At 41.8% G+C, this 26,497-nt stretch overlaps 1 protein-coding gene and 1 non-coding gene across 20 annotated transcripts in view; one reads left to right on the top strand and one right to left on the bottom strand.

The window, feature by feature from the left end:
- Nucleotides 1-26,497, bottom strand: part of KCNMA1 (potassium calcium-activated channel subfamily M alpha 1) — an 879,166-nt gene that overhangs the window by 486,350 nt on the left and 366,319 nt on the right. The gene's annotated exons all lie outside the window — the stretch shown is intronic.
- On the top strand, nt 18,315-18,452 carry LOC114810897. Its single transcript, XR_003758587.1, has one exon. It is a non-coding gene; the product is annotated as a small nucleolar RNA SNORA7 (small nucleolar RNA).

Genomic DNA, 26,497 nt, shown 5'->3' with positions numbered 1-26,497 from the left:
AGCAGGCAGGTTCCCTGCCCATAATGAGCTTACAGGACACAGTCTAACCTGGGAAGCTACAAAACCAAATCTCACTCTTAGATGCAGTCCATCCTACGTTCTGTTTTGCTGGGAGAAGACTGTCCTCTTTTCACAAAATTAACAAAGACTCTACAACTCTCCAAGCTTCTTCCTACGAAACAATGACTGTTACTTGTCAATGTTCTGGTTGAATGGCGATTACACTTACCTAAAAGAGATAGTCCTTGTCACTTGGGTAGGATTTAGGACAAATAGCAATTTCCCCCCAAAAATATCCAGTCTCCATTAGGGTTCTTGTCCCTTATTGCCTCCTTTGGTTTGACAGTATACCTGTATTCTGGGCACATTATTAGGATCCTACTCATAGTTACGAGAAGAAGGATTGCTGGACTGACATGCATACATAATAGAACATCCTGGGAGATAGCCAGGCAATAAGCTCACAGAGCACATCTCTTCTCAGGAATCATGAAGAGCAGAGAAGTGAGGAATCTTCTAGAACATTAGAATGGTGGTATTTGTTAAGTGCTTACTATGTGCAAAACACTGTTCTAAGTGCTGGGGCGATACAAGGTGGTCAGGTTGTCCCACTTGAGGCTCACAGTTTTAATCCCCATTTTACAGATGAGGCAACTGAGGCACAGAGAAGTTAAGTGACTTGCCCAAAGTCACACAGCTGGCAATTCATTCATTCATTCAATAGTATTTATTGAGCGCTTACTATGTGCAGAGCACTGTACTAAGCGCTTGGAATGAACAAGTCGGCAACAGATAGAAACAGTCCCTGCTGTTTGACGGGCTTACAGTCTAATCGGGGGAGAGAGACAGACAAGAACAATGGCAATAGAGTCAAGGGGAAGAACATCTCGTAAAAACAATGGCAACTAAATAGAATCAAGGCGATGTACAATTCATTAACAAAATAAAATAAAATAAAGCAGCACAGCCGGAATTAGAACCCATGACCACTGACTCCCAAGCCTGGGCTCTTTCCACTGAGCCACGCTGCTTCTCTAAAACAATGTTATTCAGAGCAGAATACATAATATGAGAGGATCTTCTGTAATTCCAAACTTTCTTCTTGCTTAGAGCAGAAGGGGGCCATTTGTTATGATGAGGTTAATATGTGTGGGCCCTTTCTCTATTTTTAAACAAATTATTAAAATAGGAGAATCATTTGTGCCAGAGTTAATTCAGTAGATCTTTTCAGTTGAGTGGAATTTGTCCACTGAGAGGTAGTTGAAAGATTTGGTTCAAAGGTTAGAAGAAGCCACAGCTTGCATATTAAAATATATATATACTCTTAGTTAAATAATGTTCACAAACAGTAATTGTGCAATAAATACCATTAAAGTAATTGATGAACATTGCTCTCAGTGAAGATGTATGATTTGAATGCAAGTTTGTGCCCATTGTCTGATATATATATGGGCCTCAGCTAGCCAATGTATTAACTTTTTTTCTAAGTCCTGTAGATATGATTTAGAAGTACTAATAAAGTCTTTGGCAAAGGAGTCTCTCAGTCAGGTTATATATTCAGTAACCATTCAATAGTATTTATAGAGTGCTTACTGTGTGCAGAGCCTTTTACTAAGTGATTGGGTGAGTACAATAGAGAAGCAGCGTGGCTCAGTGGAAAGAGCACGGGCTTTGGAGTCAGGGCTCATGAGTTCGAATCCCAGCTCTGCCACTTGTCGGCTGTGTGACTGTGGGCAAGTCACTTAACTTCTCTGTGCCTCAGTTCCCTCATCTGTAAAATGGGGATTAAGACTGTGAGCCCACGTGGGACAACCTGATTCCCCTATGTCTACCCCAGCGCTTAGAACAGTGCTCGGCACATAGTAAGCGCTTAACAAATGCCAACATTATTATTATTATTATTACAATATAACAACAAACAGACACATTCCCTACCCACAATTAGCTTGCAGTCAAGAGGTAGAGACATATATTAAAATACATATAAATGAAATAATTAAAGATATATACATAAATTCTGTGGGTCTGGGAGGGCGATGAATAGAGAGAGCAAGGCAGAGGACACAAAAGGGAATGGCAGAAGAGGAAAAGAGGGAAGTCAGGGAAGTCAGGGAAGACCCCTTGGAGGAGACATGCCTTCAATACAGGGGAGGGTCATTTTCTGTTGGATATGAGGAGAGAGGGCATTTCAGGCCAGAAGCAGGACATGGAGAGGTTGGAGGCGAGATAGATGAGATCAAGGTACAGTGAGAAGGTTAGCATTGAAGGAGTGAAGTGTGCAGGGTTTTAGTAGGAGTGTAGCGAGGTGAGGTAGGAGGGACCAAGGTGATTAAGTGCTTTAAAGACAAAGTTGAGGAGCTTTTGTTTGACACAAAGGTGATTGGGCAACCACTAGAATTTCTTGAGGAGTGGGGAAACATGGCCTGAACATCTGTAGAAAAATGATCTGGACAGCAGAGTGAAGTATGGACTGGAGTGGGGAAGACAGGAGGCAGGGAGGTCAGCAAAGAAGCTGTTACAGTAATCCAGGCAGGATAGAATGAGTGATTGTATTACCATGGTAGCAGTTGGATGGAGAGGAAAGGGCAGATTTTCCCAATGTTGTGATGGTGGAACCAAAAGGATTAAGTGATAGATTGAACATGATGGATGGGTTGAATGTGAGAAAGGACTCAAGGATAATGCCACAGTTAGGGGCTTGTGATACAGGAAGGGGATGGTGCCACCTACAGTGATGGGAAAGTCAGGGGGAGGAGAGAAAGCCGATGGAGTGCCTTTAAATCATTTATCAGGGTTTTAACTGCTTAATGTGGAGAGAAATGGATAACTATTGGAAGTTTCTGAGGACTGGGGAGATAGAAGCAAAATGATATTTGGGAAAAATAATCCTGGTGCCTGAGTGAAGTAGAGTCTGGAGAGGGGAAAGATTGGAGGCAGGTAGATAAATTAAGAGACTGATGCAATTGTGTCATCAGGATATAACTTGGCTATTTGGATAGAGGGGAAGCGGCAGGAAAATCTCACCTCCTCCAAAAGCTTTCCCTGATTAATTATCAGCATCCTCACCTTTTCAACCCCTCAGCTTCCTCTTGTATCTACGTATTTCTTTAAATTACATCTACTCACCCTCCTTACTTGTGAATCAGTGTATATTCGATTCAACATTCAACATAGCCCCACAACACATGTACATTTCCGTAATTTATTTATTTACATTAATGTCAATCTCCCTCTCTAGACTGTAAGCTCACTGTGGCAGGGAACGTGTCTGCTAACTCTGTTATAATGTACTCTCCCAAGGGCTGCGAACAGTGTTCTGCACACCAAAAGTGCTCAATAAATATGAGTGATTGAACATTCCGGTTTATATGCTCTGATTCCACTGCTTTTGAATATTTCTATGTCCATCTCCCTCATTAGTGTGTAGGATTATTTTGTGCTTCTGTGGTAGTGTCCACTTGGAAGAGTGCATTGCGTTCAGTTGGTGTTCAATAGAGAATACTACCACTACTATTCCAAATTGTATATTTTCTCCCAGCACTTAGTACAGTGCTCTTCACCCAGTAAGTATTTAATAAATACTATTAACTATTATTATAAAGTGCTGTGGAGTTAAAATAGGATGAATATGGCAGGTGGAATCAAAAAAGGAGTCTAAGATAATACAAATGCTGCGCACATCAGAGACAGGAAAAGTGATTTTGTCAGCTGTGATGTGAAAATTAGGTGATGTGATCTGTGTCAGCCTGTCTTCCCAATTAGAGTGTAAGCCCCTGGAGGTCAGGGATCCTATTTTTTGCTTCTACTGTGCAACAAACAAGCATATTTGTTACGCACCTATTGCATCATACTGTACTAAGCTCTTAAAGGGTTTAACTGACTCTAACTTCAAAGATTCAACATAATCAAGTGCCTAGAGCTCTGCACACAGTAGGCATGCAATAATTTCTGCTGATGGTGTTTTAAGTCACTTTGGTATGCTAAGATGAAACCACACAAATCTTGCCCTTGTGCACTATATGGTGTCTTTCGGCATGAAAAGCATGATTTTTTAAATACAGTCAGGGTACTTTATATCTCCCCTCTCGGGGTTACTTTTGGAGAGTTTTCAGAAATCTACCAGCCTTGACTATGGTAGGAAGAGTCAAGCAGAGGCATACCCATTCCATTCCTAGCTTGGCCAGTGGCTAGAGAGTAGAAGATGATCTGCCACAACTCAAAACTCACCTGTGCTGGGCAGCAGCCTCATTGGAGAGAGTTCAAGGTGGAGACTCACGTTTACTGCACGGAAGGAGGCAATGGTAAACTACATTTGTATTTTTACTGAGAAAACTCTAAGGATACACTATCAGAATGACTACAGATAGAGGTGGGCTATTCTGTCTGGGAGAAATGTGTCCATGACATCGCTATGGTTTGGAGATGACTCGATGGCACAAGACAAGACTTTACGTCTGACTAATAATTACAGAATCAATCATATCGATTAAGTGCTTACCATGTGCAGAGCACTGAACTACGCACTTAGGAGAGTACCCTGCAGTGGAATTAGCATTCATATTCCCTGTACCAAACAACCATGTATGCCCAAAGCATCCTCTTTTGTAGTCATCAACTTCAGCAATGAAATGAAATTTAACAGATCTGCTTCAAATTTTAATATCAGGGATTCTCACTGCCTCAGAGTCAAGAGCTCAGCATGGTGTCATAGTAGGTGTCCTGATCATTTCTAAGGATTGCTCACTTCTGCTGACTCAGTCTGAGGCATAATGACATCCTCCAAATGTAGGTTGAGAAATCAGAAAACTCACTTTAATTGGTGTTCTTTTTACTTCTTGAACAATTTTGCTGCCCGGAAATTAACTTTTTCACTCAGTTAAGATCTTCAAACTTTCAGGTCTTTTCTTCTTAGTCTATCTCCAAGAATATTGAAAACCTTACTCCTTAGCTGATAAGTGCTTACCATTTCCTCGAGAAGGGAGAATGAAAGACAAATGAAAATTATTTCTCCCAAGACAGACAGTCTAAGAACTTCTGTAAAAGAGTATTCTGATAAGCCTATTAATAAACAACAGGTGAAATTTTGTGTTTTTGAACTTTTTTCTTTTTTTAAGTACACTGCAATTTTCTCTTTCATTTTCACTGGTTAATTTATTCTTGGTCCCCTAAGATATCAGCAAGAGAAAAATGAACTGTTTTGCCTACCAAAATGACTCCTCACTGGTCTGGAGAATTAACAAAAGTTGGCTTCAACTACACTTTAATTAACCCTCTGGAGAGAATGGGGCTAAGTTTCCAAGATGTATTTGGTGAATAAATACCTTATTGGACACTCCGTGTTTAATTCCAGGAGAAACTGGCAATCCAGATTGAAAACTGCACTAGGAATTCTGAGATGCTTTTAAATCACAATAATGGGAACAGCTAAAAATGGCTTAATGTTTTAGAACCATCAGAACAAGTGTCTCAGTGTCTCAGAGACCAAAACGAATCTGAGCTAATTAAAGTGGCATGAAAAACAATCTCTCTTCCCCAGTCTCTGGGGGATTGTGAGACAGAAAAGGAGGAGGTAGGAATGAGGAATTTAGGATCTTCCTAACTCCCAAATTCCTAATAATAATTGTCATATTTGTTAAGTGCTATGTGCCAAACACCGTACTAAGTACTAGAATGGACAATAATAACAGAAGTCGAATAATAGGGAAGCAGTGTGGCTTAGTGGAAAGAGCATGGGCTTGGGAGTCAGAGTTCTACTCCCAGCTCTGCCACTTGTCAGCTGGTGACTTTGGGCAAGTCACTTCACTTCTCTGTGCCTCTTACCTCATCTGAAAAATGGGGATTAAGTCTGTGAGCCCCTCCTGGGACAACCTGATAACCTTGTATGCCCCCCAGCTTCTAGAACAGTGCTTGGCACATAGTAAGCGCTTAACAAATAACATTATGATTATTATTATTAATTATAATAGATGATTAGGTAGGACACAGTCACTCTTCATGTGGAGTTCCAGTATAAGGTAAAGGGAGAAGAGGAACTGAATCCCCCTTTTTTTTTTTTTTTACAAATGAGGAAACTGGGGTACAGAAATATCATGTGACTTGTCTGAGGTCACACAGCATGCAAGTGTTGAAGCCAGGATTATAACCCCAGTCCTCTGTCTCCCAAGCCAATTTTCTACCCCTTAGGCTATGGAAGAAACAGCTGAGGAGCAAGTGGAAAAGCAAATAGGTTTTCCTTGCTCACAGCTGACAAAATCTTATTCAAAAATCATTGCAGGAAAGAAAAAAAAAAGGGCTAGACAAATTCTGGAGAACACAGGATTTATTTTTTTTATTTGGTAGCAGTTAACTGAGGCTTATTTGAAGATAAAATGGGGTGGGGGTGGTTTAATGGTTTGGTGAGCTGGGGGTTCCTGTCTGCAGTCTGTTGAGGGTCTCTTGGACCCAACTGTTGTTGGGACCTTCTTCTCTCCCTTTCCTCCCAACACAACTTTCCTTCCTTTCACTTATCCTTCCTTCCCCTCACTCCCATTATTCCAATGGCCTCTAAGAGGCCCGCCTAGGGCATATCAATAAAGAGTCCAACTACAGAGCACTCTGAATGCCACTCTCATTTCATCTAGTTGCACATTCCCTCTATTTCTGCATTACACTGTTGACCTTCTTAATCTTTCCAGCTGCTTTCTTTTCACCCAGGAAAGTTGGTATCTGAGGTGATAGGATTTAGAAAAATACTTCCTCCATTGCAAAGATCTTAAAATAATCATTAGATTTTAATAGATTGAGCATTTTTATTTGTTTTCAACCATCTGCTACTTTTAAAAATATGGGCTCTAGCGATTCCTGGTTTCTTGGATTCTCCTGTTCAGACTTTGGCTGGAAACGACCCACAAAATTGCAGGGCTCGGTGCCACCAACAAGCCTCATTTGGCCAGTAAAAGTATCTAGTATCCTGTTGTATGAGCCTCCAGTGGGGAGTGATTCTACAGACGAGGTAGACATCTCTAAATAATAGTAATAATAATTATGGGTTTTTTTGTTACGCATTTCTCATAATGATGGTATTTGTTAAGCGCTTACCATGTGCCAAGCACTGTTCTAACTGCGGGGGTAGATACAAGATAATCAGGTTGTCCCATGTGGGGCTCACAGTCTTAATCCCCATTTTACAGATGAGGGAACTGAGGCACAGAGAAGCTATGTGACTGGCCCAAAGTCACACAGCTGAAAAGTGGCAGGGCTGAAATTAGAACTCATGACCTCCGACTCCCAACCCGTGCTCTTTCCATTAACCCACGCTGCTTCTCAAAGTGCCAGGCACTGTACTAAGTGCTGTGATAGAAACAAGCTAATCGGGTTGGACACGGTCCCTGCCCTATGTGGGGCTCACAGTCTCAATCCCCATTTTACAGATGAGGTAACTGAGGCACAGAGAACCTAAGTGGCTTGCCCAAGGTCACAGAGCAGATAAGTGGTGAAACTTGAATTAGAACCCATGTCCTCTGACTCCCAAACCTGCTCTCTATCCACTATGCCACTCTGCTGCACATAAGTGCTCACTAAATAAGATTAATGATCACTCTTCCCACCTTCACAGCCTTATTAAAATACATCTCCAATAGGTGTTCACGACTAAGCCCGCATTTTCCCTTTTCCCATTTCCCCTCTGTGTCACTCTTGAGGTTAGATTTGCATCCTTTATTCACCCTTCTCTCAGTCCCATGGCACTTATGCACATATCCATAATTTATTTATTTATGTTAATGTCCCTCTCCTCCTCTAATCTGTAAGCTCACTGTGGGCAGGGAACATCCCTACCAACTCCAGTGTAATGTACTCTCCGAAGCACTTAGGACAGTGTACTGTACACAGTAAGTGTTCACTGAATACGGCTGACTGATTCAAAGCAAGTTTGACAGATTTCATTAATGGTCTCCAGCAGAAGCCTCTCGAAGGACAGTAGAGATGGAAGCTCTGATTATACACTGATATAGTAGCCAACTGAAGCAGGATTGCTGAAAAAAATCTCCTGATTAATCTTCCATTTTTAGATATTTTAATTCTTTCAAGTGAGGCTATCTTTCAACTTCAACCTTCTGGAGATACGGCCCTCACTGCTGACATCCAGAGGGTCATGCCGTTCACTCTGTTCCCGCTGATCCTAAAATCCGATATGTAGAAACAATCCCTGAGTCAAACTCATTGCAAGGATCCATCAGCTGTTCTCTGCCTAGGTGGTGAAGTTGGCTCAATCATTCAGAAGCCTGATTCTGCTCCTTCTCTTCCCTACACAACCCCCTGGTTTGGAGAGGCAGAAAATAACCATGAGAGTGCCAATTTTTCCTCCAAATTCCTTATTCTATCTCTTGCTTTAACTGACTTCGTTGAGAAAACCAATTTCTTGTTTATCCATAGAAGAAATGATATGTTGAAGAAGAACAGGTTCTTCATGGATCAAAATATTTCTGACTGGTGGATTGCAGTAGAGGTGGAAATGTTGTCTTCCTGTTTAACCTTGAATGGTAGAGGCATGAGTATTCTCTATCCAAGAGTTCCTCAGCTTAACACTAGGCTTCTGTTCTGAGAAGAGGCAATTCAAAGGGAAGCCAATGTCAACTGAACTCCGTGGTATACTGAATATGGGGTTTAGTTTGCAGGGCCCTACAGTCAATATAAATAAATTTGTGCTTTCTTCGCAGAAGTTCAAGATTACATCTTCATCCCTCCCAAGCCTATTCATCAAGTGAGGTGGGAAGGGAGTGGAGGAGGGAAAGGGCATAAGTGCATGTGTACTGACTGTATTCCCTTGTTTTTCATGGTTTATTTCCATGTAGATCAAATTAGAGATACTGCTACCAAACATGGAAGTTAGAACCCTTGATTTCTGTTTCTGTGGGACTGAAGGCAAGCCCTCTTCCTTTTTTGTTTCTTTTTCTGGGCTTCAGTAGTCACCAGGAAGATCAATTTGCCTCTAGGTCATTTTCAGCTTATTCGTTTGGGTGAGCCCAATGAAGCGTAAGCGACTTACGATATTTGGTACTTAAAAAAGACTGGTCATTGTGACATTTGCTCTGCATAAATTTCCAATCAGGATTTTCAAGTTGGTCCTCATGCTATGAATCATCTGTCCTGATTATTATGCTGTCAATGCTGATCGTTCATATTCAGCAATAGACATCACTAGAAATGCTCTACAATAAAGTCAGTCCTTCTGCTAATTCCTTTGTGACTGTGCTATTTGCCTGCTAATTGTGAACTTGGGTAACTCAGTAAAATTATCTGTGCCTCAGTTTGCTCATCCGTAAAATGGGATAAAATAAAACTTCTCCCTCTTTCTTCGACTATGAGCCTCATGTGGGCCAAGTATTATATTGGAGTATTATCTTATCCTGCCTTGATTACTATATCTGCTCACTGGTTCCTTTCTCTCCAACTCCAGTCCATGCTTCACTCTACTGCCCAGATCATTTTTCTACAGAACTGTTCAGTCCATTTTTCCCCACTTCTCAAAAACCTCCAGTGGTTGCCCATACAGCTCCACATCAAACAGAAACTCCTTACCATAGGCTTTAAAGCTCTCAATCACCTTGCGCCCTCCTACCTTACCTCGCTGATTTCCTATTTTATCCCAGCTCACAGACTTCATTCCTCTAATGCCAACCTACTCACTGTACTTTGATTTTGTCTATTTTGCCACCAATTTCTCTCCCCATATCCTGCCTCTGGCATGGAACAGTCTCTCTCCCAACCTTCAAAGCCTTATTAAAAGCACATTTCCCCCAAGAGGCCTTTCTCAACTAAGCCCTTATTTCCTCTTCACACATTCCCTACTATGCCACCCGTACACTTGGATTGGGCCTTCCCTCCCTCAGCACCCCTCAGCACCACAACATTTTTGTTTATATCCATAATTTTTTAAAATAATAATTATGGCATTTGTTAAGTGCTTACTATGTGTCAGGCACTGTTCTCAGTGCATACAAGCCCTGTCCCATGTGGGGCTCACAGTCTCAATCCCCATTTTACAGATGAGGTAACTGAGGCACAGAGAAGTGAAGTGACTTGCCTGAGGTCACATAGCAGACAAGTAGCAAGGCCGAGATTGGAACCCATAACCTTCTGATTCCTAGGTCTGTCCTCTATCCACTACACCATGCTGTAGTGGATGTCCACAATGCCTATGTTCCCCTCTGACTCTTGCTCTAAGGTCACTGTGGGGAAGGAATGTGTCTGCCAGTTCTGTTATACTGCACTCTCCCAAGCGCTTAGTACAGTGCTCTGCACATAGTAAGTGCTCAATACATAGAATGACTACATCTAATCTGATTTTCCAGTATCTACCCCATCTATTGGCACAGACAGGACTTTGGCATATAATAGCCCCTTAATGAAAATCATTATTATTATTATGAGGCTACAAGGAAGTGTAAATAAAATTCCAAGGAGATTGGAAAAGGTATCATTACTTTTGGAAAAAACATTGGAAAGAATACATTTCATCCCAGCCCATTTCTAACCTCTTTTAGTTATCTAATTGATTTAGCGAGACTGCATTGAAGAGGTCAGTCTTTCCAGATGAGTTAGCTCAGAAAGGCCAAGGTCGAAGTGTTGAATTTCTGAGCACTTGGAAGCTGGGTTGACATTCAGCAGGCTGAGAAGGATCTTCTGTGAACATTATACTGCAGCGAGCCTATGGGCTCAACAGTTCATTAAGAGGGGACAAGCAGGCTAATCAGCATTAAGGTGTCTCACTCACAGTGTTTACCGCATACAGAAACACTTGCAAAGGGCAGACAGCCACCACAGAGCTTAGCTGTCCCAGAAAGTAAAACAGTCTAACTTCAGCTGATATAACTTGCTTCCCATATTTAGGGCTCCCAGGTCTTAGGAGATCTGTTTCTTCATTAAACTATTGCCATAATTTGTTTATGGAGTTTGTGTTTAGCTGTTCATATTACAAGGAAGAAAAATCCCATTCAGGCAGGACATCCAGACTCCTCCCTAGATCCAGGGATCAAATCCAGTCCCCATCTGAGGATAGTCTCCATTCCCTTTGTAAGTTTTCCCCAAAAAATAGAGTGAGGTTCTTATCAGAGAAATAGCTAATATCACTGGCACAATCTGGAAGCTTCTGCAAGAAACTCCATTGACTCAACTGTTTTTTATGTCCCCTTGTGAAAGAATAAATCCTCGGTATTGTGGCCCAAGGGGAAAAGAAAGTTCATTATGCAGCTGCCTATTCCATAGATAAGCAGACAGGTTCTGGAACTTTTTAGGATGTTTCTTGCCAAGTAAAAGTTGAGAAAGACAAAAAAGCTCTCGGTTTGACTTTTTTTTCTCTTTTAAGTAATCTGTGATGAGATATTGGTGAAGGAAGAGGTTTATTAAAACAAGATGAATCCTTTCTAAGATCAACTCTACGTTATGGATTACGATCATTCATTTCCTCATTGTTTGCAAAGCAGAACATAAAAATAAAACCAAAAAAAAAAAAACCAGCTGTGGGGGGGAAAAAAAAGAACCTCTTCAAAATTATAGATTATATCAAGCAAATCCACCTAGATTTATTCATGAGCAGTGACAATCCGGCACTTCAAAAGTCTCCTATAAAAGGCACCGATGCCGCAAAACCACTGCACGTCAGAGGCAGAGCCTGGATGGGTGGGAGAAAGATGCACAGCAATCTGATGCCTCATTTAAACTAAGAGGGCTTGCTAAATCTGGAGCTGTTGTTCTCTCTGAGGAAGCTGTGGGGATGCAGCTGTCAAACCAAGAAGCCCAAGCTGGGCTGCCGAGGAGTTCCTGTCAGGGCTCACTTTCTGATGGTCTCTCTCATCTGGGTTCCCGCCCCTCGGCTGGGGATGACTCAGAACTCACTGTTGAGGTAATGCAACTGGTTAGGAGTAACAGGGGAAACAGTGTGTACTAGGGGATAAAGCTCAGGCCGGCGAGTAAGAGGAACTGAGTCCTTGCTCTTCCACTTGCCTACTGTGTGACCTTGAATAAGTCACTTCTCTGTGCCTCAGTTTTCTCATCTGTGAAATTAATTTGAAATACCTTCTAATTAGACTGTGAGCCCTGTAAGGGACAGGGACTATGTCTCACCTGATTAACTTGTAACTACTCCTATGCTTAGAACAGTGCTTGACAGAGAAAGTGCTTAACAAATACCATTAAAAAAACCTCAAAAACTGCTCACCCTTAGTCATTTCCCTTAAATCTCCTTGGGATTTAATTTCTTTAACATTTCTCTCTGCCACCCAACCAATATTTCATTCTGTAGAACATTGAGGACAAATTAATTTATCCCAACTCTTGAACCACATTGAGGTTATCTGATGCATAACTCCTTGTGGTACCAAATTTACCACTAACTAGGTGAAGGAATGTTTCCAAGTGTTTGTTTGATTGCCTTCCTTTAGCCCAGCCATCAGTCCAGTGGAAAGAGCACTGTAAGGGAATCAGGAGACGTGGGTTCTAGTCCCAGTTCTGTCTGAGCAGTCCACATTATCAATGGTGAAGGTTTCAGAGCAAAGAAATCACCTAGGTCGTTCTGTGAGGTGGACAGGCTCTGTTGGGAGTTCTGGGAAAAAGCTGAATAATGTGAGGAATAAAAACCACAACCCACTATCATAGGAATAACCTCCTGGCTACAATAATAACAATAATTATTGCATTTGTTAAGCTCTTATTATGGGCCAGGCTCTGTACTAAGCACTGGGATGGATGCCAGCAAATCAGATTGAACACAGTTCCTCTCCCATGTGTGGCTTACAGTCTCAATCCCCATTTTACAGATGAGGGAAATGAGGCCGAGAGAAGCCAAGAGTCTTGCCCAAGGTCACACAGCAGACAAATGGCAGACCCAGGATTAGAACTCATGAGATTAGAACTCATGACCCTCTGATTCCCAGGCCCATGCTCTACCCACTACGCCATGCTGCTTCCTCGGCACTACCCTTTCGCCCTTTCTTCTCCATTCAAACTGCCATCTCATTAATTCAAGCACTTATCCTACCCTGCTTTGAATAATTCCTCTGTCTCCTTGCTGACCTTCATACCTCCCCGTCTTTCCCCACTCCACACTTCACTCTGCTGCCCAGATCAAGTTTTACAAAACCATCCAGTCTATATTTCCCCACTACTCAAGAACTTCAGGGGTTGGCAGTCCCCTTGCACATCTAACAGCAGCTCCTTACCATCGGCTTTAAAGCACTCAATCACCTTGTCCCTGCCTACCTTCCTCTCTGATTTCCCACTCCAACTAAATTGGTACACTTTGCATCTCTAATGCCAACTTACTCATTGCTCCTCAACCTTGTCTATCTCGCTACCTAACCCTCGCCCACATCCTGCATCCGACCTCCAACTCCCTCCCCCTTCATATCCAACAGACTATCTCTCTCCTCACCTTTAAAGCCTTTTTAAAAATCGCTTCTTCTCCAGGAGGCCTCTGCCAACCAAGCCCTCATTTCCTCTTCTCCCACTCCCTTCTTTGTCTCCCTTGTATTCGGGTTTGTACCCTTTATTCATCTCAGCCCCATAGTACATATGTACATAACCTTAATTTATTCATTCCTATTAATGTTTGTCTCCCCTTCTACACTTTAAGTGCCTTGTGGCAGGGAATGTGTCTACTAACTCTATTATATTGTACTCTCCCAAGCACTTAGCTCAGTGCTCTGTACACAGTAAACACTCAATCAATACCACCGAATGATTACCCTGCAGTCCCTTCAGCTGCCTAGAGTCATGCCTGGAGAAATCCTACATATGAACTTCACCTGCTGCACAATTACCCATCTATTCGCTTTTTGCCTTCTGTGTCCGTACCCTCATGGGAATGACCCTGGCAGAGATGAGGGAAAGAGTGTGAGTGGTGGTTTGTAAATGCCTATCACAGTGACCAATTCATGGTGCTGAAGTCAAAGGAACAAAGTTCATACTTTTCTACTGACTCCATCCATCTATTTGCACCTACCCGAGCTTTAATTCGGGCCCCTGAGCCTTGGCCTTGTGGGACTGGGAATGGGATAATTTGTCTAAACCCTGCATTATTGTGTAAACTGAAACCTCATCTTTATATTGTTGGAGTCATGGTTTTTCAGTTTCTCCCATGACCTTCCATAAAGTGACCTGAGGTCCACGACAACTAAATAGAGTAAATTTGGAGTAAATATAACCCTCAGCTACTTAAGGGAACTGGAGATACCTTATAAAACTCACTAGTTCACTTTGTCCTTAGATCTAAGGCAGTTTTTTGGACAGTAAGTTCTTCCCTTGGAGAGGACACCAATTTGTTTAAAGCTCTCATGAGTTGATCTAGTTAAAAGGTTTGTTAAACCTAGAAATGGCTCATTTTTCTACCAATACTCACCAAGTATAAATTCTGGGCTCTCTGTGAAATCAGATCTGTCTAGTTTAGGGCCTTCTGACCCTGAAGATGATAATTAATGATAGTAATAACAACAACAATAAGAATTTTGGTATTTATTGACCACTTTCTATATGCCAAGCACTGCACTATTAGGATAGCTACAAGATAATCAGGCCCTACCCCACATGGGGATCACAGTCTAAGTAGGAGGGAGAACAGATGTAGAATTCCCATTTTACAGATGACAAAACTGAGGTACAGAGAGGTTAAGCAATGTGCCTAAGGTCACACAGGAGGCATGTGGTGGAGCCAGGCCTAGGACCCACATCCTCTGACCCCCAGGCCTGTGACCTTCCCACTAGGACAACTCCTTCCCCTAAACCTAGGTATCTGAAAGTAGCTGTGCCGGGGTACTCCCCATTTAACCTACCTATATCCCCTCACACCAAGATGATGACATGAGGATAACGACCAGGCTGGTCTGAGACGTAGGTGAAATGCATTACCTGTCCAGTTTCGCTAAATTTGAGCTGCATATTTCCCAGCAATCCTTCCCCAATGACCAACTTGGGAATCCAAGATTTCCAGCCTTAACAAATAGGGCTGCTATGCCCAATAACAATTGCTAATATGTGGTGTCACTGTTATATCCCTTCTAAACAAGTGCCAGAGTCCCAATTACACAACGTTATTGAATCAGACGTATCTTTTATTAAACATTCCTTTCAATCACTGGCTTAGTTCCCACACTAAAGAATTCACTAAAGGTCAGAGGCTAACAATATGTTATCATCCGTTTTAGGTAGGACAATTCCCCAGATCCTGTACAAGACCTTTTGATCTTCAATTAGCACACCATTTGAGCTTCCCTAATGTGTATTTGAAAATGCGGTTTTACCCCAACATTTTGCAGATCATCATACACTTAACTGGGTTGGGCAAGTCTCTGTTTATGACAGAATGATGATAAAGGAAAGGTTTAAAAAAGACCCAGTTACTGTCCTTAAGAAATCAACTGAGAGTTGACAATGTACCTTTGGGTGTTTCAGAAGGAGAAGAAACTTTAAGAAGAAACTTCGATGATTCTTCTCCCCACATTCTCGTATCATTCATTAGAAGCAGGTGTGAGTCTTCTTCAAGCAGAGAACAGTGACCCAAGTACTGCCTTTGACTGTGTACTCAATTAATCAATCATTCAGCAATATTTATTGAGTACTTGCTGGATGCAGAGCTCTGTACTAACCACTTGGGAATGTGCAATGCCAATGAGTTAGTAGACAATATCCCTATCCTATGTGGGACAGTAATGGTGTCCAACCTGATTATCTTATATCTACCCCAGTGCTCAGTATAGTGCCTGGCACATAGTAAACCCTTAACAAATTCCACAATTATTATTATCACTATTATTATTATTAAGGAGATTACAGTCTAGAGAAGGAGCCCCCTTAGACTGTATAAACAGACTTTAGACAATCTACCTTTCCAATAGTAGGACAAAGGATTGGGGGGACGGGGGAGGGGCAGCTGCTAAGTAAAGACCTACCTATGTAATCTCACACATTATGTGCTACAAAATGATGCAGTAATTAGCCTGTTTTCAAACAACAAAGGCTGGCACTTCATAAAGTCTTGGTCACATCACTATTCAATCTGTAACCAACTCAAAGATCTTTCAAAGATGGATAGATGACATTGAAGCACATGTTCTCTCTCTGCAGTATTTATACCATGAAGAAAATGAATTTCTGCTAAAACTCCTGCTGACAATGACCAGTGATATATGAACAGATTTTTTTTTGTCCTAAAACCGAATCCAAATGAAGGCAAAACTTAATTCCAAGAGTACCCAACTAAATTACCATATACCATATTACCATATATATATTATCATATACCCACTGAAGTATGGATCCAGAGCCAACATAGAGGTCTCAGGTTAGACAGACATGCCATCCCATCTGAAGACTCACCAGAGAAACATTCTGCCAGCTTTAGCTTCAACACTGCCGGGCCATCTATGTACCTTTTGGTCTAAATTAATTAAGCGAATATCTCCTTCCAGAATCACTTGAACCAATCTGATACTACTAGCAAATATGTACCAGGCAGAGCAAACACATACAGATGTTCAGTAATCTCCGAGAATAAAAAAAAAGTACCTCTGCTGGGAAAATGCAGAATATTACATAGGGAATGGACAGAATTAGAGCTCCCATGGCAAAATTTCTGGGAAATTATGGGCTAGAGGAGCCAAATCCTTTAAGAGTAAGCTGGTTTCACATTTCCTATTGGTAATGCTAATTTTCTAATGGGATAAAATGACAAAAAAAACACAACAGTCGGTCCATCCTGAATTTTGATGTGGGAAAGGACTTCTAGATTGTTATTCAGATATTAGGGTCATCAGACCCCACAAATCAATGTTACTGCTGCCATCCAAATTCAACTTTAGGCAAAAATATGATTATCACCTTCATGCTCTAAATACAGGGTGTGTTCGACAACTGGCTAAACCCATCCACAGTTGGCCAACTAGGAGGTATTGCCAGATGTAATTTGATCATTAAACATTCAAAGCACCTCTCCTACAAAATCCAATAAAAAGGATGTCAAAACAGTATGCTTTCCAAAAGGACGGTCTCTCTCGGCAAGTTAATTCTAATACATTGATAGGCAGATAGGAAGGCATTATAATCTGGCTGTGCAAACAAGTCTTTTCAGATATAAATTTTGCTGATAGACATTGAAAATTCTTACAAAATAACCCAGATTAAAGATGGGGAACAGGAAGGTGGAAGAAAAGATGGGGACAAAGATGAGGAGGCTGGTGCTTTGGCCTTTTGTAAACCAAGTATTATTATTATCATTATTGTGGTAACAATAAAATATATAATTACTGTATATTGCAATATGTAATGCATAATCATATTTAATAATGATAATAGTAATATTTGTTCAGTGCTTAACAAATATCTCTATTATCATCATTATATATGATGTTTGTGCCAAGCCCTGTACTAAACACTGGAGAAATACAAGATAAGATGATCAGGTAGAGTTCCTTTTCCATACGGAATTTACATTCTAAGAGGGAAAGAGAACAGGTATTTTATCCACACTTTGCAGACAAGGTAACTGAGGAACAGAAAAGTTAATTGACCTGCCCATGGTTGTATAGCTGACAAGTGGCAAAGCTGGAATTAGAATCCAGGTCTTCTGACACAAGGCTCATGCTCTTTCCAAAAGACCACACTATTGTCTGTTTATATATAATAAAAAAATCATTAAAACATTTGTCTTGGTTGAGTACTTAATATGTGTCTAAGCACTGTGCTAAGCGTTGAGGTAGCTATGCTACAATCAGATCAAACCCAGTCTCCACCCTACACAGGACTCACAGTCTAACGGGGAAGAACGGGTATTTAATTTCACGTTTTCCAGTTGAGGAAACTGAGGCACAGATAAATCAAGTGACTTTGCCCCAATTCTCCCAATAGGCAAGGAGCAAAGTTGGGACCAGAACCCAAGTCTCCCGACTCCCAACCCCGTGCTCGTTCCACTAGGGCAACCGGCTTCAGGAAACAGGTGGGGGAGCATTGCACCGGCATAAAATTTCCATTTACTTTTATTCTTCACATTTTTCTTTGCTCATTTTTAATGTTTATAATCAGTGTGGTACTGGATGAGTTTAATGCACTCTGAAAGCCTGGTTGAAGGGACTTAATTGATCGACTCCCAGAGAATGAAGTGCATAATGGCGATGATGTGTTGTACTCCATGAGTAAATAACCAAACAAAGCTCTCTGCTAATGTCCCGAGCTTCCCTCTTTCCTGCTGAGCTATTTTATATACTGAGAAAAGGTAATTTAGCTGCCCGCTGGCGGCCACCGTTGTGTGAGATCATTTTCCCCAGATTTGGCTTTCCTAACTCACAAGCCCACTCTCAGGGTCGCACCTGGAGAGTCTCCAGTACTCTGCCAGTCTCAGCTACGGCAGGGAGAGTCAAGCAGAGGCCTAACCATTCCATTCCTAGCTTGGCCAGTGGCTAGCAAGTGGAAGGCAATCTGCTACAAGTCAAAACTCACCCGTCCTGGGCAGCAGCGGCACGGGAGAGAATCGAGGGCGGAGACTCGAGTTTACTAAGCGGAAGGCGGCAACGATAAACCACTTCGGTACTTTTACCAAAGAAACTCTTTGGATCCACTACCAGAACGATTGCAGATAGCGGGGCATTCTGGAAGATGTGACCTTGGTGTTGCTGTGTGTAAGTAACGATTTGACGGCATAAGACAAGACAAATTCACCAGCAGGGCTTTCTCTCTCCTTTCACTGGAGACAATATTGTCTCTCCTGTTTTGGACCAGAAGGGTGCTCTGACTCCCAGTCCTTAAACCCTGAGAGCTTTAAATATTTCATTCATTCATTCATTCATTCAATCGTATTTATTGAGTGCTTACTATTCCAAGAGCATTGCTTGGAATGTACAGTTTGGCAAAGAGACAATCCTTGCCCAACACAGGCTCACAGTTTAAACAGAGAAGACAGACAACAAAACAAAACAAGTAGTTTGCCATCAATATCATCGAGATAAATAGAATCATAGATATATACACATCATTGAAAAAATTGAGTAATAAATAATAAATACAAATATGCACAAGTGCTGTGGGGAGGGGAAGGGGGAATCTTGTGAGAAGCAGCATGGTCTAGTGGATAGAGTACGGGCCCAAGAGTCAGAAAGTTGTAGGTTCTAATTCCAACTCCACCACTTGTCTGCTGTGTGACCTTGGGAAGTCACTTCACTTCTCTGTGCCTTCATTACTTCTCTGTGCCTCCATTACCTCATCTGTAAACTAGGGATTGAGACTGTGAGCCTCACGTGGGAAAGGGATGGCGTCCAACTAGACTGTGAGCCTGTTGGGTAGGGATTGTCTCTGTTTGTTGCCCAATTGCACTTTCCACGTGCTTAGACAGTGCTCTGCACCCAATAAGCACTCAGTAAATATGATTGAATGAATGAGTGAATCTGATTTCCCTGTATCCACCCCAGAGTTTAGCACAGTAACTGGCACACAGAGTAAGCGCTTAACAAATACCACAGTTATTATTATTATTACTACAATTATGCAGTGAGGTGAGCTAGTTCATGCAGCCATGCCCTGGGACGGTGAGTTAGGGCAATCCTGGGTCAGCTACTTTCCTGCTGTGTGACCTCGGGCAAGTCACTTCACTTTCCTGTGCTTCACTTTCCTCACCTGCATAATGAGGATTCAATGCAGTTTTCCCTTCAACTTGGACTGCGAACTCCATATGGTACAGGGACTTTATCCAAACTGATTACTTTCTATCTACCCCAGTATTGAGTATTGTGTTTTTCACACAGTAAACACTTTAACAAGTACAATGATGATTAATTCTTAATTGCTATTACAAGGATCTGCTGCTGAGGCCGAGCAAGATATCTCAATCCTCTAACTCCTACACACAGTAAGAGACTCAAAAGCTTAGCAAGATTTTTTGCTATCTAAAATCCTCACATAGTCTTGCTCCCTATGGAAGAAGGCAATTCAACTTCTACTTGGGACCAAACACTCCTGAGAGAGATCAGTCTCGTCAGCCAATTAACCTACAGCATTTAGAACTTCCTCTGACACTTTTTGGGGTGAGAGAAAGCAGGCAGAATCCAAGGGTGACAGAAATCATAAAGGCAGATGAGCCTTAATTTCCTAGAGATTGCTAAGAAAAAAAGAAAAAAACAACAAAATACACTTTCTGTAAGAGTCGATGTCAAAAGTTGCACAGATGATTTACTATTGAGGAAGTCAAGTAAATAAGGAAAATGATACAATCCTGATAATGAGCACTTGGAATCCCTGAAGCGCCACAAATGATCTATCATGTTCTTACTGCAATTCTAAATGAGACATTAGCAATGAAATCATGTATTTGAAAGAGGAGGTAAAATGATGGGAAAGAATAGGTTCAATTTGAGAGAATCAGAGATAAAGTAATAGCAACAAGACAAGGGATAATAATGGAAGGAAGCATTCCATTTGGAGTTTCACTAATGGAGCTACTGGCTTCACTTTTGCTTTGTCCTCTCTACTCCAGGACTAGCTTCAAAACTGCCATATATTTCTTCTTTGATTGGGACCGATGAAGACACAACCTACAGTTACACATTCCATGGAGTTGTAAGAGCCCATCAATTCTGTCCTGAAAGCCTCAAATCTGAGAGAAGAAAATTAATATTTTCCAGATACTAAAGTGGCCCATCACCTCTGAGCATAACACCTGGAGTGTTTCCATTACCCTACCAGTCTTGGCTATGGGAGGGAGAGTCAAGCAGAGGCATAACCATTCCACTCCTACCTTGGGCAATGGCTAGTGAGTCTAAGGCAATCTGCTACAAGTCAATACTCACCTGTGCTGGGCAGCGGTCACACGGGAGAGATTCGAAGGAGGAGACTCAAGTTTACTTTGCAGAAGAAGGAGATGGTAAACCACTTTCGTATTTTTACCAAGAAAACTACGGATACACTACCGGAACCATTGCAGTTGGAGGTGGGGTGTTCTCGGACAGTTGTGTCCATGGAGTCACTATATGTCGGAAATGACTCGACAGCATAAGATGACAAGAAAGGGGCCTATAAACTTTACCAAAGGTTCTGTAAGTATCTGTACACAGATGTTCAGAATTCAGAACATGTATTTTGTTCATTTTGTTTATTAATACCAGGGAATTTGAAAATCTTCCTGGGCTTTCTGTTGCCCACATCACAGGTTTTCCACCAAAGAGATAACAGACTCCTCTTGTACTAGTTATTTAAAACCAAATGGCAAGACAGTGACATCATCAAGAGTCAATGGGGTTTAGCCAATTGATTTAATCCCACTTTGGGGACAGACCTAGCTGACGTCCATCCATGACCACTCCTACGAGGCTCTGAACCCAATGTTGATTGTCACCCAAGCCCAGGAACAGAGACCCTAATGAATCAATCATATTTACTGACTGCTTAATGTTTGCAGAGAACTGTACTAAGTGCTTGGGAAAGTACAATCTAACAAAATTACCTTCCCTGCCCTCAACAAGTTTATAGTCTAAAGGAGGAGACAGACATTAATATAAATAAATGACAGATATGTAAATAAAGGCTGTGAGGCTCAGGGAGGGGTGAATAAAGGGAGCAAATCCAAGTGCTTGGGTGATGTAGAAGAGAGCGGGAGTAGACAAATGAGGGCTTAGTCAGGGAAGATATCTTGGAGGAGGTGTGCTTTCTTTCAAAAAGGCTTTGAAGATAGGGAGCGTAATTGTCTGCTGGAAACCACAGGTAAGGCTTACTGATGGGCAAGATTAGAGAGCGGCTATGACCATATGGAAAGAGCACAGACCTGGGAGTCAGAGGACCTGGGTTCCAATCCCTGCTCCACCACTTGCCTGCTGTGTGACCTGGGCAAGTCACCTAACTTCTCTGTGCCTCTTTCCTCATCTGTTAAATGGGGATCCAACACCTGATCTCGCTCCTAATGTAGACTGTCATTCCTGTGTGGGACAGAGACTGTGTATGACCTAATTAACTTCTATCTACCCCAGGACTTAGAACAGTGTCTGACACACAGAAAGTGCTTAACAAATACCATAATAATACCAATAATTAGGGCGAGGAAGGAGTGGCCACCAATGGATGCCCACTGACTCAGCCTCTCCCGCTCCTCTCCAATCTGAGGCAATCAGGGTGTATCTCTCCCCATACTTAAAAAATTGTATTATAGTCCTCCAAAGTAATTACCTTCTTCTGTGCTAAAATATTACCTCACTTAGCATTCATATTGTGCTTCCTACAAAATGAGTACTTCACATATCCAAATCACCATTATGTCCCTAAACCACATACGAAATGATCAATTAAGGGAATCACAAGAAAATAACAAAACTCATGAATGATCAAGGAATGACCCATCCAGTATGATGAAGACTGCTTTTGCCAATGACTGATTTTGATTTGGATGGTATCGGTTTACTTCACTTGGTGATTCTTGATTCATAGACATTTGGATTTTCATGATTTGTCATCATCGTGACTATCAATTCTTTGTTTCAGTCTAAATGCTTATGAATAATTTCATTATCCCAGAAGTAGAGCACCAGACAAGATCATTTCAGGCATGTGGGATATGATGATAGCACACTGGCCCTCCCATGAGGAACTGTTTTTCACCTGCCCACCCCATTACTGACAGAACAAACATTCTTTCACTCTGCCATTGACAGAATGGATTTTAATTACTTAGAACATGCTACATTTGTGAAAAACTACCCCAAGAACACTATCAAAGCCCAATGACTATGCAGGATGTATGCAGGAGAATGTAGAAAAGGAACCCCAGGCTACAATTTTCTAGGAGCTCAGAAATTAAACTAAACTGGGTCAGCAATTTTGTTTGGGTGAAAGACCTGGACATCCTGGCACTTCAGACAGTGATGCTTGGGATTTTCTTGTCAGTGTGACTTTCCCACAGTATATTCTGAATTGACAACTCCACAGAGTAAAAGCTTACTGCCCTGCTGGAAGAATCTTCTAAAGATTTCGATCCAGCTGCTCAGAAATTTATTGATTTATATAAATTCACAGGTAGAAGATCTAGCCCTATGGCTTTACCATTCCTACCAGAGAAGCAAAATGGCACTGTGGATAGAGCAAGGGCCTGGGAGTCAGAAGGTCGTAGTTTCTAATCCTGACTCCTCCACTTGTCTGCTGTGACCTTGGGCAACTCACTTCACATCTCTGGGCCTGTTACCTCATCTGTAAAATGGGGATTGAGACCGTGAGCCCCACAGGGTCAGGAACTATGTCCAATCTGAATCTCCTGTATACACCCCAGGGCTTAGTACAGTCCCTGGCCCATAGTGAGCGCTTAACAAATACCATAATTATTATTACCAAATCAGCAGACATCATCCTTCTAGGAAGTCAATCCATCAGTCATATGTATTGATCACTTATTGTGTGCAGAACATTGTACTAAGCACTTGGGAGAATACAATAGGATTTGTAGATATGAGTCCTGACTTCAAGGAGTTTGCCACTTAACTACAGTGACCTTGGGCAAGTCATTTCACTGGACATCAGTTACCTTATTTGCAAAATGGGATTCAAAACCTGGTCTACCTCCTATTTAGATTGTGAGCCTTATGTGGGACCTATCTTGTATCTACCCCAGTTTTTAATATATTCATGGCTATCAAGTCCTTAGCCAATACCAAAATTTTACCGTATGAACTTAGATTGACCAGCTGTCAAGCCCCGTTTTAATTAAGACTATATAACAGTAATAAATCAATAGCATTTATATATTTGTTCAGGTATTTGTAAGTGCTTACTTTGTGCTAGGCACTGTACTGAGCACCGAAGTAGGTCCAAGATAATCAGGTTGGACACTGGGGCCTGTCAGTCTTAACCCCCATTTTACAGATGAGGGAACTGAAGCACAGAGAAGTGAAGTAACTTGCCCAAGATCACACAGCAGACAAGTGGCAGAGCTGGGATTAGAACCCAACTGCTCTGACTCCCAGGTCCATGCTCTTTCCACTAGACCACATTGCTTCTCACTTATTTATTAAGCACTTTCTGTGTGCAGAGCACCATACTCAGTACTTGGCAGAGAACGATACAATAGAGTTGATAGATACGTTCCCTGCCCACAACGGTCTAGAGGGGCTTTGAGTCTAGAGTGACTATACAGTGTACATAGTGAGACCATTAGTAATGGAGACTGTTCTTCTGAAGATAACACCTTGTGAACAACCCCTGATGCTTCAGGAATTTCTTGTCTCACTTTATGGTATTTGTACAAGCCAAAAAGGGCAGTTTAGAGATTGCTTGTCTCTAAAAGCAACAAAATTCACACACCCAAATCTTTCAAAAGCTGCGCTTTTATCTCCCAGAGTTCTGTACAAGCTTGTTTAATCATTGACATTTTGAATGCAGTACAGCCTAGAAATTCCAACCCAAGGGAAGCACCATAGAGGTAAAAGTGCTCTCAGCCCAGTAATAATGGTGGTATTTGTTAAGCGCTTACTAGGTGCCAAGCACTGTTCTAAGCGCTGGGGGGATACAAGGTAATCAGGTTGTCCCACGTGGGGGTCACAGTTTTAATCCCCATTTTAAGATGAGGTAACTGAGGCACAGAGAAGTTAAGTGACTTGCCAAAGTCACACAGCTGGCAAGCGGCAGATCCAGGATTCGAACCCATGACCTGTGACTCCCAAGCCTGGGCTCTTTTCACTGAGCCACGCTGCTCCTCAGTGTTTGATTTAAAGTGAACCTTGTCCACCAAATGGGGAAGGTGGGGATCCAGTTCTTCAGTTCTACTGGGATGCATATACATAATACTCCAACAGGAAAGTTGGATCACTGTGCTGTATTTCATGGCTTCACCCCCTAGTCTGATATTGAAGACACTGTGCTCTTGGAAAACCCCACGTGAATGAAAATCTAAACTGCAAATTTTACCTGCTCCACTGCTCCACTCGTGCACAAATCACATCATCCAATTCCAAGGAGCACTGTATCCAAACATCTCCTGAGTCCCTAATAGAATTCTAGACAACACTCTTTAGAGAAAATGTGCACTATGGCAGAACACAATGTACTGGATTTCTATTGCAATGGTTAAGTACCCTTTCTCTCTGTTTCTGCAGAACTCTATTATGCCTTTTAATACTATTTTCCAGATCCTATATATAGGTCTTCATTTTCAAAGCTTATGGTCTTGATGATAGCTTCTTATGTATTCGTGAGAGCGTGGCTGTAAAGCCTGATAAGTCACCATTACAATCTTGCACGTCATTTGCATACGAAGATATTTCCGGACTGAACTGTTGCAGCTTCTGCAAACAGGCCCCCCAATCTGTGTTTTTGAGCTGCCTCTTGGGTCCCTGATCTTTACGAATCCTCCAATCAACAGGAACCAGCCCTTTTCTCAATTGTTGCTTGCCAGCGCTGGCCTGGCTTTTGTTCTGGGCTCCCAACAGCCCACTCCCAAATCAAATTCCTTGGGACTGTGCGGCATCGCGTCTTTAAATATATATTCTGCCCTCCCTGTCGGCCCCGCGATACATCGGCTGACCCCGTTATACATCGGCTGACCCCGTTCTCAACCATTTGCCGTATGTCCCCATGTGTTGCAATGAGCAGTGCTGACTGCATTACAGTGCCTTCAAGTCGCTGATCTTGAAGTCACGGTCCTTGGGGGATAATGGTTAAAAAATGATAATAAGTATGGTATTTGTTAAGCACTTACTACATGTCAAGCACTGCTCTAAGTATTGGGGCACAAACAAGCTTATCAGTTTGGACCCAGTCCCTGTCCCACAAGGGGCTCACAGTCTTAATCCCGATTATACAGGATGAGGTAATTGAGTCCCAGAGAGGTTTATTGATTTGCCCAAGGTCACAGAGCAGACAAGTGGCAGAGTCGGAATTAGAACCCAGGTCCTTCTGAATCCTAGGCCCATGCTCTATCCACTATGTTATGCTGTTTCTAAACCACCAAAGAATCCAGATGTATCTTCTGTAGTTGATCCAGTCTCAGCCACGTGAAGGTGAAGCAGTACAATTATTTGTAAAATGGGGCCGATAATACAGGCTTCTTCCTACCTCACAGGGCTGGCTGAGGGTAAAATGAAAGAACATGTGGTAGTTCTTTGGAAAGATAAGTTTGTACAGTGATTTATTATAAATCACTATATTATATACATATCACATATATATTATATTACACATATTATATATATGATTTATTACAAATTACTAATACAGTGATTTATTATAACTATGTGGAGACTCCTGCCCTAGGAGCTTGGGGAACATATAGAAGTAGTGGAAGATGTGCTCTCTGCCCTCAGGGTGCTTACCGTTTCATGGCGAAAACAAATAAGCGTAAATAAAAAGCAATGAATATTAAGTAGATAATCAGTTAGATACAGTTGATGATGATGATGTTGGTATTTGTTAAGCGCTTACTATGTGCCATGCACTGTTCTAAGTTCTGGGGTAGATACAAGGTCATCAGGTTGTCCAACCTAGGGCTCACAGTCTTTCATCCCCATTTTAC

Source organism: Ornithorhynchus anatinus, chromosome 3 (assembly GCF_004115215.2).
Source record: "Ornithorhynchus anatinus isolate Pmale09 chromosome 3, mOrnAna1.pri.v4, whole genome shotgun sequence".
In the NCBI taxonomy this organism is placed as follows: Eukaryota; Metazoa; Chordata; class Mammalia; order Monotremata; family Ornithorhynchidae; genus Ornithorhynchus; species Ornithorhynchus anatinus.
The sequence above is the reverse complement of the archived record's forward strand: the minus strand, read 5'-3'. Positions and strand labels throughout refer to the sequence as shown.